Source organism: Globicephala melas, chromosome 9, assembly GCF_963455315.2.
Source record: "Globicephala melas chromosome 9, mGloMel1.2, whole genome shotgun sequence".
Lineage (NCBI taxonomy): Eukaryota > Metazoa > Chordata > Mammalia > Artiodactyla > Delphinidae > Globicephala > Globicephala melas.
The window spans coordinates 17,583,390-17,604,386 of NC_083322.1; the positions used below are offsets into that span (position 1 = coordinate 17,583,390).

Genomic DNA, 20,997 nt, shown 5'->3' on the forward strand with positions numbered 1-20,997 from the left:
CTGTACCTAAAAAAGAAGAGAACGCACTCTTCTACATGTGAAAGCAAAAAGGTACGTGACGGCAGAGAATTGGAAGCTGGGTTGCCTTGAACTGCTTCCAGTGGGTTCTGAAAATGATCATTATGTTGTCCTTGGTCACATCTAACTTTACAAATCAGGAGCCCTTCTCTAAGATAGGCGGTTCTAAGGCTGATAATGTAACGATTTTAATAAAAGATTGAGCCATGGATGGCTCTGCCAGCAATTTGAACAGGGGGCTGCATTGTCATCACCTCTATACTCGCAGGAGGTACTCAGCACTGGGGTTTGAGTGAATTAGGATGGGAGTTCTCCGCGGGGTCCACTCTCCCCTGAGCACAGTTCTGCTGGGCAGAGACAATGCATGACCTGGGTCGGTTTTGATGCATGTCAGCCACCTGGCGAGACTGATGAAAATACACACGCCCAGGCCCTGCCTCAGAAACACTGGATGTGCATCTCCCGGGGTGGCCCAGGTGTCTGTGTAGGTGACACGCTGCCCAGATGATTCTGATGCTTTCCCGGTTGAGCCACCACTGGGGCACAGACAAGCAGCCCCTCTCTCAAAGCACCTCAGCTGACAGCAGCTGGGAGCAAAATCTCCTTCGAAGAGGGAATATCAGGGAAGGAGGTGGAAGAAAGCTTTCTCACTAAGTTCTAGGGGGAGAACTGGCCACAGAGACCACGAACCCAATGAAGTAATGTGGGATTTTAAAATGTCTTTTAGGTCAGACAGCAAGTCTCCTGTCACCAATGTGGTCTTCACTAGGGTGTCCACTTTGCCTCGGTCTGCTTCTCAGAACAGTGGTGGGAAGATGGTAAGTAGGTGCCCTTTTTGTTGCCTGCGCTGGTCGCTTTCAGCTCCTGTAACATTCATTCCCAGGAGTTATGCCATCGGTGTGGGGAGGACAGCCACAGAATCACAAAGGCCCATCCAGCCCGAGGGCTAGGTTACATCAGAGGCCACACTTTTATAGTCTCCCATTTCCAGACATCAACAAATCTTTAATAGGGAGCAAAGTAAAACAGTGAAGGTTTTGAACTACCTACAGAAAAACAAGAAACTTTTGAACCAAAGAACATAGGTCTTCTTTACCTGTTTAAATTAAAGAGAAATGCATGTGCGTGGACACCAGGGAATTTAGGTCGACAAATGGAGGAAAAAATACCAGGATCCTCCCAGCATCTCAAATTTTCTAGTAGTCTCGGAACATGAATACCAAAGGCCTTTGGGCTTGTGGGGCGTCTGGAGCTCTCCCAGTGCCCATGCTGATAATTTGGGTTTCCTCCCAGGCTTCTACCCAAACACATTCCTCAGGAAATATCTGGATGGCTATGGGGACTGCTGAGTCACTGAATAAGGGTGCAGCCCTCTGCCTCTCCCATAGCCGGCAGACACTCCCGTTACTTGCTGCCTCTGAGGGCAGCCTTCTCTGCCTGCCGCTGGGGTGAGGATGGTACCAGAGCATCTGCCCAGCTGCCGGGTGCTGTGGCCTCCATCTCAGCCTGCCTGCCTCGGGCGCCCCAGGTCAGGAGCTGGGAGATGGGAACACCGCAGTAAAAGATGGGAGATGATCCTTCCATTCTGCTTTCAGTGGGGAATCAAGCCAAGGATCTAATCAAGATGTTAACCTTCATTAGACCTTGTGCAATTTTAAATATCCTAGTCCTAGATGCTCCATCGTGCTCTCCACTAGGGATGCTTTGCTATGATCCCCCAAAGCCATTCTTTCCAAGTTATCTTTATTGACTTGCACTGTGGACCCAGCAGGAGCTTAGGTGGATATTTTTCAGACAGAGCCTCTTGTTACAATAATACGGTTGGATCTGTCCCATCCGCATCTGTGATCTGTGTGAAGGGGTGCTCGCCCAGGACAAGTACCACAGAAGTCATGTTCTTGGATGCGGGAGGGGAGGGCAGGACCCTCCTCCGCCTTCTTGCAAGCTTGGCTCTTTTGCTAGGAATGGGGGAATTAACGGTAAAAATGAGATCAATAAGTGATCTTTTATTTCAAAACAGAACAAAACAAGAACAAACCTTTTCTCCTAAAGGTCCTACGCAGATACAAAGTGTGTTAAGGAAACTGTCCCCAGCAGTAGACGTTACTGCCCTGCCCACCAACCCCTATTCTATGGCCCATTCTCTTTCCTCCTACCGAGAATGCCTCCCTGCCCCCAGTTTCTACCTCTCTAGAGTCAGCTTGTCCTTCAGTTCCCAGTTTAAGTCCCAATTTCTCTGAGAAGTTTTTCAGCCCCAGTCCACACAGATTTCTCATTTCAATCTTGTTTTGCCAACAAATCGGTACGATCCTTCATCAGGATCCATGTATCCAGCATCTAAAGTGTCCTTCCTGGGGTGCATCAGAATAGGAGTAAGACAGGATAGCCTTAAGAGAAAACACTGGGGGCAGGAAATAATAGCGAGTTCAACCCTGACCCAAAAGGCCTCTCTGGATCCTAAGCATTTACAGTCTCATGAATTCAGCTCTTGACAAGGTTCACAGTGAGAAGCACATATTTGAGAAGCTGAAAAAGAAAAAGCCTTTGAAGGTGATCCTGGCCCATTGCCATGTGAGACAGGTGGGGAGGGATTCTACAGGGGCAAGAACCTGGGTATCCTATTCTGGCTCAGGAAACGGGGCATGTTTGGAGGGTGAGTGAATTTCCGGGCATCTGAAAGGTTTAAGAATTGGGGGAACTCAGTACGGGGATAGTAGGTGGAAGGAAGCTAGTCCTACAAATCCGTGGTGGGTAGGATGATGCAGGGATGCTCCCAGAGATGGTGCCCGGCCAATGAGATGAACCAGTGTGGGAAAAGGCAGGATGGATTATAGATTGGCTCAAGACCTGGGTTGTAACTCTTTGTTAACCAGCAACGTGACTTTTTATGAGCCAAGAAACCTGAAATCTTAATTTCTTTATCTGGATAAAGGAGGTGAAAAAGTCCTTAACTAGATTATAGTTTAAACTTTCCACCCCTGGAAGGTCATTGTCACAATTCTGTGACTATCTGGAACAAGGGCAAGTAGCACAAGCCGCTCATTTTCCAACAGAAGTGGAGGAAGGAGCATACAACAGCATGGGACGCTGCATGTGAAGGAATTCTGGGGACTGCCGCTCCGTAAACAAATGTTTACTGGGCACTTTATGCAAAGCCCATTCATTCTGAGGGAAACTGGGGCCAAAAATAATATTAGGCATTTCAGAATGGCCATAACTCTGATATCTTTTCCTTTCTAAAAACTTTTTACTGTGCTCAGTTCTGTTCATTAGATCAGCCTGCTAAGCGTAACCTTCAGTCTCACAAAGTTAGAAGACAGCTTCATTGATGCATTCTTCTAAAAAGGCATTTTGTGAAGGTTCATACTATCATGCCATAATTTTTATCAACTCTCATGTATAAAGCAAAGTATACTTTCACTACCAAAGACTTTCCAATTAAAACACCACTTAGTACCCATTTAGGGCTGACATTTTTTAAAACTCCCTAGGCTGAACTTTCAAAAACTATGACTTCACCCTCTCCAAGGTTCAGAGTAACTTTCAATCTTTTTTTTTTTTTTTTTGCGGTACGCGGGCCTCTCACTGTTGTGGCCTCTCCCGTTGCGGAGCACAGGCTCCGGACGCGCAGGCTCAGCGGCCATGGCTCACGGGCCCAGCCGCTCCGTGGCATGCGGGATGTTCCCGGACCGGGGCACGAACCCGTGTCCCGTGCATCGGCAGGCGGACTCTCAACCACTGCGCCACCAGGGAAGCCCTCAATCATTTTTAAGCATCACTCTGCAAAACATATGAGTGTGATCCAGTCTCATTAGCAAACCCTAAGCAAACGCATACAAGATACTGGATAACGTTTTGCAACCCACCAGCAGCTTCCTTTGGTTCCCTATGCTTATTAGATCATGTAAAAAGAAAATCCAAAATCAGTCTCAGAAATATGTAGGGTGTCAAGATGACATGTACATACGCTCCTATTAAAGTCTGGACCCAGACCTAAATGTTCACCTGTTTGGATCCAGGGTCTCGAATCAATTGCATGTACATAAACACCCACAAGGACAAGTGCACCTTTATGGAGGAGCCAGCCGGCTGGCGAGGTGAGAAGGTCAGCCCCTACCCTACACAGCGTTGAGTCGACTCTCACCCTCGGAGGCAGATGGGCACCCAGGCACACGACGTCCCCACTCCCGGAACACGCGGGCCGCCAGAAGGCTTGACAGCGGTGGCAGCGGTCACCGGCCTCGCGTGCCAACCAGAGTGGTGACCGTGTCTCCACCCGGGCCAGACAGACCCAGCAACTCGGCACAGGTGCAGGGACCAATCGCAGTGTGTCTCTGGGCTCACAGCCAATGGGGACGCGCGGTGGCCAGCCAATGAGGGTGCAGGCAGTGGAACAGTGTAACATTTTGTCTGAAGGCTACACAAGAAGGCGGGGAGAGAGGGGTAGGGGCGGGGCTGAACTTCTCACCTTTGCCCGATGGCTCCTTTCCAAGCGGAGGCCCAAGGGGCAGGGAGGGGATACCTCTGACACCTCAGGTGCCCCAAACGGCTTGTATGTGCCCACAGAGAACTGAACGGATGTCCTCCGACTGGGTCTGCTCACCTGACCTGGAGCCCCAGTATCTTCATCCCTCAGACGGGGCTCTGACACCTGCCTTACGGGGTTATCCTGAGACTTATAGAAGAGGAGGTCAATAAAGGGTCTAGAGCAGAGGCTCCCTGTCTCAGGGGAAAAGATGAGAGCATGCAGGCGTGAGGAAATAGACGCGTAAAAGGGGGAACCCGGGAATGATGTTTTAAACTAGGGAAGAAGAAATGGGGGTGGGGCTTAAGAGGGGCTGGGCAGAAGAGGCCTTTAAAAGGGGGGATCAAAATAGCAAGAAGAAAAGAGAAAAGGTGCTGACTCTTTGAGACAAGAGGAAACATATTCCTCCAGCTTAGGGAAAAAAATTCATTTTACCCCAAATATAGATAGACTCATGTGTCTAGGATTTTTTTTTTTAACATCTTTATTGGAGTATAATTGCTTTATGATGGTGTGTTAGTTTCTGCTTTATAACAAAGTGAATCAGTTATACATATACATATGTTCCCATATCTCTTCCCTCTTAGGTTTCTTTTTGCTTGAATTCTTGCACCCCTGAATGTTTCAGGATGTGGTGTTCCCATGCCTTCAGTTTTACCCTAGGAAGCAGCAGCCAGGCCAGGTGCCCCTTGCTGCTCTCTGACCTGGGGCAAGCTGCTTCACCCCGGGGCAAGGGTGAACCTGAGGTCACACAGACTCGCTGAAGCAACCTGGGCCTGGTGGCGCTCAAATTGGGGTTCTGATCCAGGATGCACCTCAAAGTGGCCGTGAGGATCACAAATGAGTTCTACCTAAAGCAGACAAATAGGGCGCCTGGCCCGCGGCGGACACTCCTGAAATTCAACTTCGGGTCTTTGTGGAACATTAAATTAAACGTTGTGTTATGTAGAAAGAAACTGCCACACGGAAAGCGCCCAGTAGGAGCAAATTCTCCTTCTCCCTTTCAAGGTGAATGTAAAATGTTCATTTTAAAATCAAATTCAGCCTAGGTTGAGGCCCTGTCCCTGCTGGCTGTCCATGACCCAGGGTCACGGAGGGTCCCTGAGGAATGGCTTTTCTCCCCTCCCCCACTCCCTGGTTTCTCTTCCCTGGGAGCAGAGGGCATTCAGGAGTCTGTGTACCTCTGTCTTGGAGAGCCTTACGTTTGCACCGAGAGGGCACACAGAGGTCCAGGAACCAACCTGCCTGGCCTTCATCTAGTCATCCCCTCCCCCCATCAACCACCAACCCACACTCATCTGCCTCACTGGATGAGGCCCACTGGGGAGCAGATCTGCACCCAGAAGAAATGCAGTCCTGGGGTGGGATGTTGCTAAGAGGGTTCCTTACCTGCCGCAGCCTGATTTCTTTATAGAAAATGAAGATCTGTGGTCCACTTAAGTCAACCTTCCCCGCAGCTGTGAGGCAGGAGGCTCTGCTCATGAACCCTGGGACCTCTGGGTGGTCTCTCACCAGCTTTGAATACAATCAGAGTTCTCCATGGCAACAGCCAAGGACACCCCATCACCTTCTGACCCTGACCCCTCCCTCCCAGTACCAGAGATCCTGCCCTGTACATGCCTCCTCAAGGTAACATAGATCCTGCCCCCAATGCCAGCCCCCTAAGTAGCATAGATTCTGCCCTGAAATACCTCTGCCCTCCACCAGTCTGACAGCACTTCCTCCCCTCAGATCCAGCTCCACACCTGTCCCAATGGGGAGCTAACATTCTTGCATTAATGCCAACCCAGTATGGCCACCTGTGTTCTGTGTCCTCGGCCTTAACTTTCTGGTTGGAGAAACAGCCTTTTTCACTTGTTCTCCATTGTTGGGGATGACGTATTTAAGATCATTTAAAAATAAAAATGGAGGAACTGTGGTTCAGGCGTATCCAATGGAGCCAGGTGGCCATTGTGGATGTGGTTTCAGACACATTCTTGCATCAACTCCTGAATTTTCTGAACTATCTCAAACTCAAGGACATCATCAGCTGTTTTCAAAACAATATCTGCTAGCAGCTGCCAGTTGCAACCTTATGGTCTCAGGGTCTCCCCTTATAGCTATGCAACCATTGTGGGCCCCAACCAATCCGTGCTTAACAAGCACCCTTACTTCGTGCCAGCTCCAATCCTAATTCTTGGCAAACAACTTATTTAATTTTATGGGTTTTGCATATATAAGCCTCCTTCATTTTGTGGTCCGGTGGAAGACAATTCAAGTGCTTTTTGCATCTGTGTCTCCTGGGCTACAGTCCTCATTTTGGCTCACATGAAACTCTCCTCTATCCCTTATTATAAATTGTTTATTGATTATTTACACCAACATTGTTTTCCATCCACTTCATGTGATGAAGGGCAGGGGGTCTCAGATTCTATCTCCTCCAAACAAAATAAGAGTGATGGATCGTGTATTGAACACCTACTATGTTCCTAATCCTTGTGGATGACCTTGTGAAGCGTCTTCTCTTGCTCATTTTATAGATGGGGAAGCCAGCTCAGAGAAGGGCAGTGACCTGCCTGAGGTTTAAACACCTAAAGTTCTCTCTGGTCTTCTGCTCACCACGCCTCCTTGGGTGGCATTTAGTGAAAGGAATATTAACTATCTTTGACCAGAGAGAAATTTGCACGATTTTGTAAGTTGCGGAGCAAAAGACCCTCAGCTGTGAACTGAGGTCTGTGGACAGTAGCTTATAGGGAGGGATGAGGAAGGCAGAGATCCATGGAGACGTACATTCTCTGACTCCAGTTAGGAGCTCCCAGCACTGCTGCTAAGAGGAACCTTGGATGCAAACTCAGATGGGCTTTTGCCCTCCATTTCCTTTGCACAAGGGCAGATTCTGGCTTCCAGGAGAGGCTGGGAATATAGTAGGCTCCTTTATGGGGAGCAGGTATTGCTGGGTCAGCATGGCTGGGCACTTTCTGCTGTAGAAGAGCAGATATATGACTACCAAGACATGTCCCAGGGTGAGAGTACCCATCCTCCCCTGACCTCCAGAGTAAAACTCCCAAAGGCTCAGGGCCTGTCATCATGACCCAGCACCAAGGGACTTCCTTCTGGGGTTTCTGTTTTAAGGGTTTAATGTATATGAAAGTGTTTTGAAATGTAGAAAGAACTATACAAATACTGACATAGAAAGTTGAGGCTTGAAACTATAAAATTCCTAGAAGAAGACATATGGGAAAATCTTCATAACATTGGTTTTGGCAATGATTTCATGGATATGACACTGAAAGAACAGGCAACGAAAGCCAAAATAGACATCAAACTAAAAGCCTTCTGCACAGCAAAGGAAACACTCAACAGGGTAAAAATGCACCCCAGAGAATGGGAGAAAGTATTTGCAAATCTTATGTCTCATAAGGGGTAATATCCAAAATATGTAAGGAACTCCTACTACCCAACAGCAAAAAAACAAATAACCTTTTTAATAAATGGGCAAAGGACTTGAACTGTTTTGAAAACAAGACATACAAATGGCCAACAGCTATATGAAAAGGTGCTCAGCACCACTAATCATCAGGGAAATGCAAACCAAAACCACAATGAGATATCACATCATACCTGTTAGGATGGCCATTATCAAACAAACAAAGTCTGGCAAGGATGTAGAGAAATTGGAACCCTGTGCACTCTTTCTGGGAATGTAAAATGGTGCAATTATTAGGGAAAACAATATGGAGGTTCCTAAAAAAATTAAAAATAGAACTAACATATGATCCAGCAATCCCACTTCTACGTATTTATCTGAAAGAACTGAATGCAGGATCTTAAAAAGATGTCTGCACGCATGTTCATTTCAGCATTATGCACAATAGCCAAGAGGTAGAAGCAACCTAAATATCCATTGACAGATGAATGAATAAAGAAAATGTGGCATAGACATACCATGGAATATCATTCAGTCATAAAAAAAGATGGATAAACCTTGAGGACATTATGCTAAGTGAAACAAACCAGTCACAGAATGAGAAATACTGCATGATTCTACTTATATGAGGTATCTAGAGTAATCAAACTCACAGAAACAGAGAGTAGAGTGGTGGTTGCCAGGGGCTGGGGGAGTTGCCAGAGGGAAATGGGGAATTGCTGTTTAATGGGTATAGAGTTTCAGTCACGGATGAAAAATTTCTAGAAATCCCTGTACAACATTGTGCATATAGTTAATAGTATGGTACTGTACACTTATGAATTTGTTGAGGGTAAATCTCATTTTATGTGTGTGTGTGTGTGTGTGTGTGTGTTTTTTTACCACAATTGAAAAAAAAAAAAGAAGAGGCTAAGTGATGTACTCAAAATTGAAAAGCTAATCAATGTGGTCTCATTTTGGGTTTTTTCCCATTATTATAGTGTAACTCATGAAACTTTGTGGTCAAATGTATTCTTTACTCATTCTATATATATATATATATATATATTTTTTTTTTTTTTTTTTTTTTGACCACACTGCATGGCATCCGGGATCTTAGTTCCCTGACCAAAGATCAAATCTGCACCCTCTGCAGTGGAAGCATGGTGCCCTAACCACTGGACTGCCAGGGAATTCCCCATTAAAGAAATATTTATTGCATGTCCACTATGTGCCAAACATTGTTTTAGGTGCTGGAGATATGACCATGAACAAAACAGACATAAATGCTGATCCTTGTTGAATTTTAATTCTAGTGCTGGGAAGATTAAAAAAAAAAAAAGACCAACGTGTTTATAGTATATTAGAAGGTGATAAACTAAACCCGCATCCCAGCTAGCCAAGTGACCCCTCCACACCTTGCGCTAAGGTTTCAACAGACCTCACCGAAATGCCATGTCAAATGGAACATGCCATGGAAACCGTGATGTTCACGTTTCACAAATTTGCTGGGGATAAAGTCTACTTTACAAAGGAGGACCTGAGGATACTCATGGAAAAGGAGTTCCCTGGATTTTTGGAAAATCAAAATATTGAAGAATCTGGACCCGTAGTAAGATGGTTAAGTGGGCTTCCAGAGCTCCTTTTTGCTAAATTCTGGGCTCACTATTGCGTGCGATGACTATTTTGTGGTACACATGAAGCAGAAGGGAAAGAAGAAGGCAGCATGGAGCCATTACTCCCACCATGATTAGAGTTCTCCCACCGGGGCGCTTAAGGAATCTGTCCCATAGCTTCCCCCTGTATAAGGATTTCATGAGCAGATAGGGCCCCTTAGAAAATGTACAAATAAAATCCAACTCCCATTTGACAAGCAGAGAAAGCAGAGTCAGTTAAAGCCAGATAAGCTTTTTTTAAAAAATAAATTTATTTATTTATTTATGGCTGCATTGGGTCTTCGTTGCTGTGCGCACGCTTTCTCTAGTTGTGGCGAGCGGGGGTTACTCTTTGTTGCTCTGCACGGGCTTCTCATTGCAGTGGCTTCTCTTGTTGCGGAGCACGGGCTGTAGGCGTGAAGGCTTCAGTAGTTGTGGTTCGCAGGCTCTAGAGCACAGGCTTAGTAGTTGTGGCACATGGGCTTTGTTGCTCTGCGACATGTGAGATCTTCCTGGACCAGGGATCGAACCCGTGTCCCCTGCATTGGCAGGTGGATTCTTAACCACTGCGCCACCAGGGAAGTCTCAGATAAGCTTTTTTTTTTTTTTTTTTGCGGTATGTGGGCCTCTCACTGTTGTGGCCTCTCCCGTTGTGGAGCACAGGCTCCGGACATGCAGGCTCAGCGGCCATGGCTCACAGGCCCAGCCGCTCCGCGGCATGTGGGATCTTCCCAGACCGGGGCACGAACCCGTGTCCCCTGCATCGGCAGGCGGACTCTCAACCACTGCGCCACCTGGGAAGCCCCCCAGATAAGCTTTTCATTTTTATATTGGTCACATCCTCTTGCCCTCAATAAACAACTTACTTTTTTTCGTTCCTAAAAAGATGGTGATATGATAAAGGCTAAGAAGGAAAATAAAGCAGGGGAGGGAGATAGGGAGTACAGGGGGAGGCGGTCCACTTTAAATAGGTAGCGGGCATAGCAAATGCAAAACCCCTTGGGCAGGATTGTGTCAAGTGCAGAGCAAGGCATCCCTGTGACTGGAGCAGAACGAGAGAGCGAGTGAGGAGGAGGATGGTGAGAGATGAGATTAGAGGAGCAAAGGGCAGGGGGCAGGGCTTTCCTGGGACCTCTCTGGCTGCCGTATCAAGAAGAGGCAGTGAGGAAGTGATGGGGGAAGCCTGGAGGCAAGTTAAGCCCTTACAATAACACAGGTGAGAAAATATGAGAGCTGGTGGTGGACGAGGTTAGAAATCACTAGATATTGAAGACAAAGCCCACAGAATATCCTGATGGGTTGATGGTGGGAGGACACCACAGAAAGAGGGGAGTCAAAGGTGACTCCCTGGTTTTGAGCCTGGAGAGCTGGAAGGATGAAATGAAAGGATGAGGAAGACCATGGGTCAGGCAGGTTCAGTTCTTGTAAATCAAATCATTGGTCAACTCTTTTATTCACTTGCTACATAAAATGAATTTTAATTATACAAAGCATACACATTCCCCTTGTAAAAACGGAAACATTTGAGCCCACCTTGGTCTTATCTCCACCTTTATAGATTTAACTACTGTTATTTGTTTGGTATGAATGCTCCCAGATCCTTTGCTAGATGTTTACGTAGCTACAGATATTCCCTTGGAAAATATAGTTTTGTGAGTTCTGGAAGGAAAGAACTTTACATAAATACATCACTCTGCAACTTGCTGTTTTCATTCAATAATATGAGTTGGAAATGAGTTCATACTTGTACATAGAGATCTACCTCATTTGTTTTCATGGCTGCATAATATTCCTTATATTAGACAACTTTAAAGGAATGGTGATTTCATTTGAAAGTGGAGAAAACTTTTGCAAGGTGTATTAGTCAGGGTTCTTCAGAGAATCAGAATATATTTATACAGGGGCGGAGAGAGGTGTGGGGGACAGGCAGGGGAAGCTGCCCTAATTATTGCAGAAGGTAGAAACAGGATTGCAGAGAGCAAGGAGTTGTTTTTTAGGAAAAGTGGCAACAGAGATGGGATTCCCCCATGCTGTCCTCAACTCAGTGTTTGCGAAGGCATATTTCTTATTAACCTAGGAGATGTGAATTGTTCCAGCAGTGAAAGTGAATGATTTTATAGACTCATAAACTCATGGATTCCTGCTGCTGGCATTCTCATGCCATTATTGGCAGTTTACTGCCCTGTGCAAATGGGGACTTTGCTGCCACGTGGGGTGGAAGGCAGAGGGTTGGAGGTAGGCAGGTTCTCACTCTAATTTGAGCTGTTCCTCAAGAGATATGATCATGGGACTTCCCTGGTGGCACAGTAGTTAAAAATCCTCCTGCCAATGCAGGGGACACGGGTTCGAGCCCTGGTCTAGGAAGATCCCACATGCCGTGGAGCAACTAAGCCTGTGCGCCACAACTACTGAGCCTGTGCTCCAGAGCTCCCGAGCCACAACTACTGAGCCCACGTGCCACAACTGCTGAAGCCCGCGCACCTAGAGCCCGTGCTCTGCCACAAGAGAAGCCACCGCAATGAGAAACCCGCGCACCGCAACAAAGAGTAGCCCCCGCTCTCAGCAGCTAGAGAAAGCCTGCGTTCAGCACCGAAGACCCAACACAGCCAAAAATAAATAAAAATAAAAATTAAAAAATTTATTTTTAAAATAAAGGAGAAATGTGGTCTGGGAGAAGGTGGATCACTTTCAGTCTTTGGGATAATCTTGGAGATAATCTCTAAACAGACAGACCAAGGTTCGCATCAGGTGCCTTATACCAGCATGAGGCCCATGGACTGTAAGGGCTGGAAGGACCCCAGGGTTCTTCTTAACCCAAGGTCTTTATGTTGCAGCTGAGGAAGCTGGACAACTTGATCATCAGAGTTCAGGTGTAAGGTCCTATCTTTTGTTCTGAAAACTGAATTGTATAAGCATAGGATTGGGAATTCCTAGTTTAGCATCAATTTATATTTAGAAGTTTTGGGTGGATCGTTGATAAAAGCTTTGTGTGAGTCAGCACTAAGATATGGTTATGAAAAATGAACATGCTATATTTAAAGACAGTCATTATATTTATAAAATAAAATTAATACATGTTCATGGTAGGGAATTTGAAAAATATTAAAAAGTATATAGACAAAGTCAGAAATCACCCATAAAATCCAACATCTCTACTACCTAAAGCCAATAATTGTAGATATTTTGTGTGTACGTATAGGTCAAAAATATTATATAAGGCAATCATGTTGCATCTACAATTCTGTATTGCATTTAAAATTAAACTTTTTATTTTGAGATAATTGTAGATTCACATGCAGTTGTAAGAAATAATACAGAGATCCCACGCACCCTCTACCAAGTTTTCTCCAATGGTAACATCTTGGCAAAACTATAGTACAATATCACAAGCAGCACGTTGACGTTTATAATCCACTGATATTATTCAGATGTCCCTCTTTTACTTAAACACATTTGTGAGTGTGTGTGTGTTTAGTTCTCTACAGTTTTATCACATGTGTAGTTTCATGTATCCACAACCACAGTGAAACCCAGAATAGTTCCAGTACGACAAGGAGTTCTCATTTTGCCCTTTTATAATCACACCCCCTTACTCTCATACCCGCTCACTCATTCCTGACCCCTGGCAACCACTAATCTGTTCTCCATGTCTAAATTTTGTGTTTTCAAAGATGTTATATAAATGAATCATAATGGCCTTTTGAGATATATATATATATACATATATATATAAAACATTTTAGAATTCTTTTTTTTCCAATCAGCATAATTTCCTTGAGATCTGTCCAGTTGTGTATCACTAATTCACTTCTCTTTATTGCTGAGTACTATTCTGTGCTATGGATGTACCGGTTTGTTTAACTAGAGGAGGTGAGGTAGGTCAGCCGTATTGCCTGTTGTCCCTGTTTATTTTAGCCTCTACCAAAAAGAGTTGAAGGACATCAGGGTTGTTTCCAGTTTTTGGCAATTAAATAAAGCCGCTATGAGCACTCATGTACAACTTTTTATGTGAAGATATGTTTTCATTTCTCTGGGACAGATGTCCAAGAACTTGATGACTGGGTTACGTAGTAATTGTGTGTTTAATTTATAAGAAACTGCCTAAAATTTTTTTTGAAGTGTGAATCACATTTTTTTTTCTTTTGGCCATGCCACGCAGCTTGCAGGATCTTAGTTCTCAGACCAGGGACTGAATCCGTGCCCCCTGCAGTGAAACCGCAGAGTCCTAACCACTGGACCACCAGGGAAGTCCCTGAATCACACATTTTTAACATGTAGTGTGAATATTTCTCTAAGTAATAAAGTAGGCTTTGCAAAAAAGATTTTAAATGACAACATTATATTGCATGGGATGGGTATAGCATAATTTATTTAAGCTTTTCCCTAATGTTGAACATTTTGGTTGTTTCAGATTTCTCTTTCCCTGTAGAAATCCTGATTAGACGCCTGCATGTGCAGTTGGTGTGAAGAACAGGCCGGCTGGAACTGTTCTTGCCGTGCCCAGTGATGAGAAGGTTCTGAAAGATTGATTTGTGCTAACTTCACTGCACAGGGGCCTGAGGGAGACATCAGAATGCCACCCTTTTTGTCATTCAGCAAGAAATACAACCATCGCACACACAGGGAGTATGCATGGTACCACTGGCATAAACGACATCCCCTTTGGCTGGGTTGGAAGGCTAACATAATTGTAAACTCCTTTTTAGTTTACCAGGAGAAAGACACCAGAATGCCACAACTCTTCCTGTGGTCAAGTGCCAGGGTGATCAGATGATCCCCTGGTGAGCTTGGAACCAGGAAAAGGGTGGACTACCTCTAATGGCTCCATTTTCGTGGTCTAGTGCCTTCTTCTCATCTTGGGAATGGTCTTGTCATAGAACAGAACTCAGGATATCTGCTGGCCGAGATGCCCACGAGGGCTTCAGTGGGCTCTGCCCATGGCCACTCTCTTGATTTATGCATGTCTGTGTGCAAAACCTCTTCTGATGGACACAATATTTATTTTGTGAATTGATGCCCTCAATCAAGTCCTGTGAGCCAGTAGCTTTTCTCTCTCCTTCCATTGACTGTCTTTGGTTTTTGATCCATTTTGGGTGGATTCTGCCACTCAGCACTCAGTGGGAAATGCAGTTTCCTCATTCCTAAGTTCTTGGAGGATACTTTACTGTAGCCTCTGAGTACTTACAGCTTCTACTATTATAAATAACTTTCATTATTACAAATAACTTGCGCTCTTACAAACAACCCATTCTACATGCACCTTGTCTTTTTAAAATTATTTCTTTAAGGGAAATTTTAGAAGCGTCGTCATTGGGTTCAAGAGTATGAACATTTTTTTTGTTGGTGGCGGTGATCATTGATAATGCCATCCCTAGAAAAGTATAATAGCGCATTCTGGAGCTCTGTGAGAACGCCCACTTCATGTTATGTTTATCAATACTGGCCAGTAGATGTTTTAATGCAAATTTGGTAAGTGAAAAGGGCATCTGTTCTAATTTGTATGTCATCGATTTTCAATGGGCTGAGAGCTAACGTGTCAACAGCCTGCCCCCTAAGGCAAGGCCAAGGGTTATCAGCAGGGCTGGGCCACTTCCAGTTTTCAGAAGTGCTCAGAACTTTGTATGGCACTGACCACAGTAAGAAAAGATTCCTCTGCTGAAGGCAATGGCGATGGAAGCTCTGTACTGAGCATGTAACTTGGAGTTCCAGGCAGTACAGACAGGTGGGCTTCATTCATTCATTAATTCAACAAACAGCTCTTGAGTACCTCCTTTCAAGGGGCTATGCTAGGAATTGGAGGATCAGCCAGACACACTCTCTGCTCTCAGGAGTTTATAATCAAGGAGATGAGACAGACAGATAGTTACAAAGCAATGTGATAAGCACAAACAGGGTGCTAAGCCCTAGGAACAGAGAGAGGGAAACACCAAGTGCAACCTGAGGGGTAAGGCCAGGGATGACTAGGTTGAGTCTTTTTTTTTTTTTTTTTACTTTTCTTGAACATTCTATTTCCATTCAGAGCTTAGCAATTACTTTAACTTCACATTATTCTGTCATAAATGATAACCAAATGGCCTAAGTAGCTAAAATCATAAAACTATGATAAGCCAAGTCAATGGTATATATATAAAGTTAATATAAAATGACAACTATACGGGTATACATTTGTTTTGAACGTTACTAGAAATATGCCAAAATAACAAGTTTTATTAAAGAATGAGGTCCTTGGGCAGAGGCGGAAGAAGAGTCACATCATCAAAAATTATTAGGAAAACTGTAGGTAAAAAGACATCAGCCTACAATTTTAACCAAATAGAGGAGGCAAGGAGAGTACGTCATCAGGGGCGATGACAGTTCAGGGAAATACATTTACCATCCATCACAAACTTTCTCACCACCTCAAGAGCTCAGCACAAGGCTGTCCAGGCATTGTTATTTTCCCACTAAGTTTCTTTATGTGGAACATAAACCTACATTTATGGTAACAACAGGATATTACACTGCTATTTAACCTGACAGCAAAAAACAGGAAAAAAACTTCTTAGGGCCAGACTGACCTCGGCCCATGTCAATACCCCTGAAAATAGGGGCAAAAAAATGAATCATTAAGAAACAGTATCCAAAGAGCACTGTATTATCTAATGTGACTTATAAGACAAGTAAAATCCAGTAATCTTTGATGGAAAAAGCCATAGCATTATTTGAAATTTAGGAATGTTTTGATGCTGAATTTTTACTGAAGTGGTACTCCAAGCCGTGAAGTTGGAACAAATTCCAAACTCACAGTTGCTTGCATCACCTCGGTTTAATAATCCAATAAATGACAGAAAAGGACAACCATGAAACCAGCAGCTTTGTTTGGCCCCCTCTGGATAAAATCTTCAGTTTTCCCATGGTTTGACCTAGAAATCCAGTTGTAGAATCAAACTGTGAATCCATTTCAGCTAATAATTTATTTTGATGTTTAACTTCATGGCCTATTTCAATGGAAAGAGATTTTATAGCAGTTACTTTGTTTCTCAGACTTTCTTGCTTTTTTTTTTTTTTTTTTTGCGGCACGCGGGCCTCTCACTGTTGTGGCCCCTCCCATTGCGGAGCACAGGCTCCGGACGCACAGGCTCAGCGGCCATGGCTCACGGGCCCAGCCGCTCTGCGGCATGTGGGATCCTCCCGGACCGGGGCACGAACCCGTGTCCCCTGCATCGGCAGGCGGACTCTCAACCACTGCACCACCAGGGAAGCCCTCTCAGACTTTCCGTGAGTCTCTCATTTTCTTCTTCACCGGCACTATACCCACTATTAGGGTAGCCATAGTTCCCATAGTTGCCAGGAGGTACTCCTTCACCCAGGCCTGCACGCCTCATCCTGCCAGAGGAGCGGGGGAAAAGGCGGGCGGAGGGGTGGTTAGGAAGAGGCCAGGGCCCACCCCGACCGCGTGCTCAGTACCAGGGCCCGGCGAAACACCAACTTCTTCCCCTAAAGCGCCACGACAACAATGTAGTCTCTAGGTTGAGTCTTAAAGGATAGGAGTTCAAGGGAACAATCACAGGCAGAGTCAGGCAAAGGATCGTGTGAAAAGAAATCTCAGAAACTGTAGGTTAAACAAAGGGCAGCCCAGAACATCAAGATTAGAAGTAAGGGCAAGAGGTGAAATTCTAAGGTACCCCAGAACCTTAGAGAGCTCCAGGTGCTCTTATAACTCTGATCTGTTATCTGTGGCACCCGGGGTTAAACTGATTGATCCCTGCCCCAGGCAGAATGCTCCAGCCATTAAAGAGACCCTGCATGGTGAGTCTGAGCTCCAGTACTCTTCAGAAGTGGGGTGTATTCATCCTCATTCAGCCACGTGGCCTGTCTCACAAGTTGACTGATTCAGTGATGCTGCTGTGAGCACTGGTGGACTTGGAATCAGAAACGTCAACTCGAGACCTTGAATAAATCATTTAGTCTCCCTGAATCTCAGTGTTTTGTTTCTGAGATGAGGGGAAAAAGACTTCATAGGGCTGCAAGAGGTTCAGATGAAATAAGGCATGTAAAAGTGTTTTGTAGCTACAAATCTTATGGTTATTACTATTACTATTGAGCTTAACATAGTCATTTATTCATGGAAGCTCTGTTAATTGGCAGCTGACCCCTTCTAGCCTCCTCTCAGACACACGTGTTCCTAAGAATCCCCTGGAACTTGGTCCAGCTGCAGATTCCTAGGCACCATCCCAAGCAATTCTGATTGAGTGGGTCTGGGTTGGTCCCATGAGTTTGTAATTTAACAAGACCTTGAAGTAATTATGATGCAGGTGGCGACACAATCACACGCTGGAGAAACGGGAACTGAGTTCTACTGGGTTGGCCAAAAAGGTCGTTCAGTTAATGAATACGTTGTTCGATAAAGTTCTTGGTGAAAATGAAAAACGTGCCTTTTATTTTTACTTAAAACTGAATGAACTTGTTGGCCAGCCCAATACAGTCGAATGTAGCAGGACTAAAGCCTCCTTCACCATTCTGAACTGAGTCTCCAAAAATGCTTCTGAACGCAACTGGTACAATTAAGTTTGAGACGCCTGTAGGATACCCAAGTGGAAATGTCCCCAGGTATTTGGGTAGCAGCTCAGGAGAAAGGTCTGGGTTGGAGGTAAGATTTGGGAGTCCTCAGTGTACAGGTAACAGATGAAGCCTTCACGAGGGTGGGGTAGGATAGCCGTGCTTCAGGTCCCAGCACTGCTTACTGTTTATGGGTCCCCGTTTGTTTTAGCTTCTACCAAAAAGAGTGTGTCTGGATGTCCCATGGTCTCCTCTTCCGGAGTTCTCTCTACACACAAATGGCACGATCAGATGCCCAAGTCAGAAACCTGCCAATCACTATCTCTGCTCCTCACTCATCTTAGCTAATTAATCACCAAGTTGAGCTGATTCCACTCCTCCATAATTCTCAAACCCTCCCCCTGCCCCTGCAATCTTCATCCCCACTGCCACCGTCTACTCTCATCTCTTGCTTGGAGTGCCACAGGCTCCTAGCTGACTTCCATCTTCCTTCCAGCCCTGTTCCCATCCAATCCAGCCTCCACTCTGAAGTCATCCTGCTCCTCCAACCAGCCAGAGCTAGTCCTGAGGGCAGACACCCTGGTCTTGCATATAATTGTGTCCCTGACACCTAGCACAGTGCCTGGCATCTAGTAGGTGTTCATTAAATGTTTACCCCTCGTCCCGTCCCCGTGCTCCGTGCCCTCCCTTCTCTCCCAACTCGAAGCCTCAAGGGCAAAGAGAGATTATTAGATTGGAAGAAAAGATAACTTGTGGTTCTCCTTGTGGGTACCCGCATACTTTTCATTGTATAACGGGACTGCTGCGGGCCCCAATAGCACCTGCTTAAACGAACATCAGTCTGTCTACCTGTTACTTTCATAGCAGGCGTCAGAGCATAAACAGTAAAGGCTTAATCAGACACGCTGGAGCTGATGAGTGAGCTGGAGAATCTAGTGCCTTCTCCGGTTACATAAAGAAACTCAGTTAAATGTCTCCAAAAATTTTGAAAGAGAGAGTAAAATGGTAGGAAGGGAAGATGGGGGAAGAGGAATGCTTTGGACAGGAAACCGGTCAGAAGCCCACAGAGCCTACACACTGGAGTGACCCAAGAGTTTACATTCCCTCTAACTGGGCTGTCCTGCTTGAATGTGGTGGGTCCACACTGAATTTGTCCTCATTTATAATTCAGTAAATTTTTATTGAGCCTGTACTATAAGCCAGACACTGCTTTAGGCAATAGGGATACAGTAACAAACAATTCAGGCAAAAATGTCTGTTCTCATGAAGCATGTATTTTTGAGGGGGGAGGGGGACAGACAACAAATAAGAAAAATATCTAGTTTGTTGGATGGTGATAAGTGCTACGGAGAAAGACAGAGCAAGGCAAGGGGTCTAGGAATTCTGGAGGTATAGAACTGCTATTTTGTACAGGATGATCAGACCTTTCTGAGAAGGTGACATTAGTGCAAACGTGTGGAGCCTCCTTTGTGTGTTTGCTCAAATGAGCTATCCATATGGATATCTGGGAGAAGGCATGCCTGGTAGAGGAAAGAGTTCCTACTAAGGCCCAGAGGAACTGCATTTTGTTGATCAGAAAACCAGTCTGAGTTGGTTTTATAGGCTCTGGTCGGAAATTGCCATGGCCGTTGGAGGTGCAGGAGGTGGGAGCTGTGGCTTCAGCTTCAGGCGCCTTTAGGGGAATTTGATTCGCAACTTTCCTGTAGGGGGAGGTTTGGGCATTGGATGCTTGTCAGGATTTCCCAAGTTCACTTTTGAAGATCTGAGATCCCAGTCAACATAGGATTTGCCCAGGTTCTCAGTAATCACAGAGGCGACTCTTCTTGCCTGCCCTGTGTGGCAAGGCTGTTTGCCTGGGGTATGCTTACACCTTTGGAGACAGGTAAAGCAGGCAGAGTGGAACAGGTCTCTACCTTGTCTTGCCACGGGTTTTGCTTTTTGTTATATTTTCACGTTTCTCTAGTGCAGATCAGAACACCCTTGGGGCTAAATTTCCATGCAGTAGGATTGGAGGATCTGAGCAGAGTTGCAGTAATGATTCTGAGTAGTATTTTGATAAAGCCATACCATTAGAGGGAAGGAGAAGGGAACAAACTTTGCAATTTACTGATGGGCTATTCACTGTGCTAAGCGTTTACCATACTGATACATTAAATACATTTTCATTATTACTCTGGAAGGTAGGTGGAAAGTGAGGCTCAAAGATATTGACTATTTCCCTGCTTACAAAAATATATGCACTTTATAAAAATGTCAAGTAAAAAACCATAAAAAATAGGAAGTGAAAGTCCCTCAGAGTCTCACCTCTTAGAGGAAACAATTACAGGCGGTTAGTGTTCAATCTTCCTGAATTTTAAAAATGTACACACAGGCACATACGTATACCTTTTTTCTGCCCCCCAAGAAACTGGGACCGTATTATACATATTGTTCTGAAACTTGCCTTTTTTCTCAGAACGGTGTGCCTTGGTTATCGTGCTGTGTTAATAAATCTTATTAATGAAAGCAGGCTTTTTGGGGAGTTAGAGCTCTCTGGTAACACAACACCTGGTTGTGTGACTTCACACAAGTCACTTTGCCTCTTAGGACTACAGTTTCCCCCATTTGTAAAACGAGGGCAGGCAGATCACAGAGGATTCCGCGAGGTAATGCCAACAAGCAGGTCACCTCAGCCCCTCGCCCGCCTCGTGACGATCTGGGATAATCTCCAAGGTCCAGCCCTACTTGACTTGGACGGCAGCCGCCACTTTCAATAACTCAGATGACAAAGCCGCTGCCAGCGCTGCCAGAAAACCCCGGCGGGCAGTGCTTCTTTCATTCGCTCTTGGAGCTGGGTGATGGTGTCGCGGGGCGGGGCCGGGGCGGGTCCACAGACG

The 20,997-nt window shown here is 45.3% G+C and overlaps 2 pseudogenes; one reads left to right on the plus strand and one right to left on the minus strand.

Annotated features, from left to right (window-relative positions):
• Nucleotides 1-9,378: 9,378 nt before the first annotated feature.
• On the plus strand, nt 9,379-9,682 carry LOC115851598 (protein S100-A10 pseudogene; annotated as a pseudogene).
• A 6,696-nt stretch (nt 9,683-16,378) lies between these two features.
• On the minus strand, nt 16,379-16,981 carry LOC115851929 (BET1 homolog pseudogene; annotated as a pseudogene).
• Between the last annotated feature and the right edge of the window lie 4,016 nt (nt 16,982-20,997).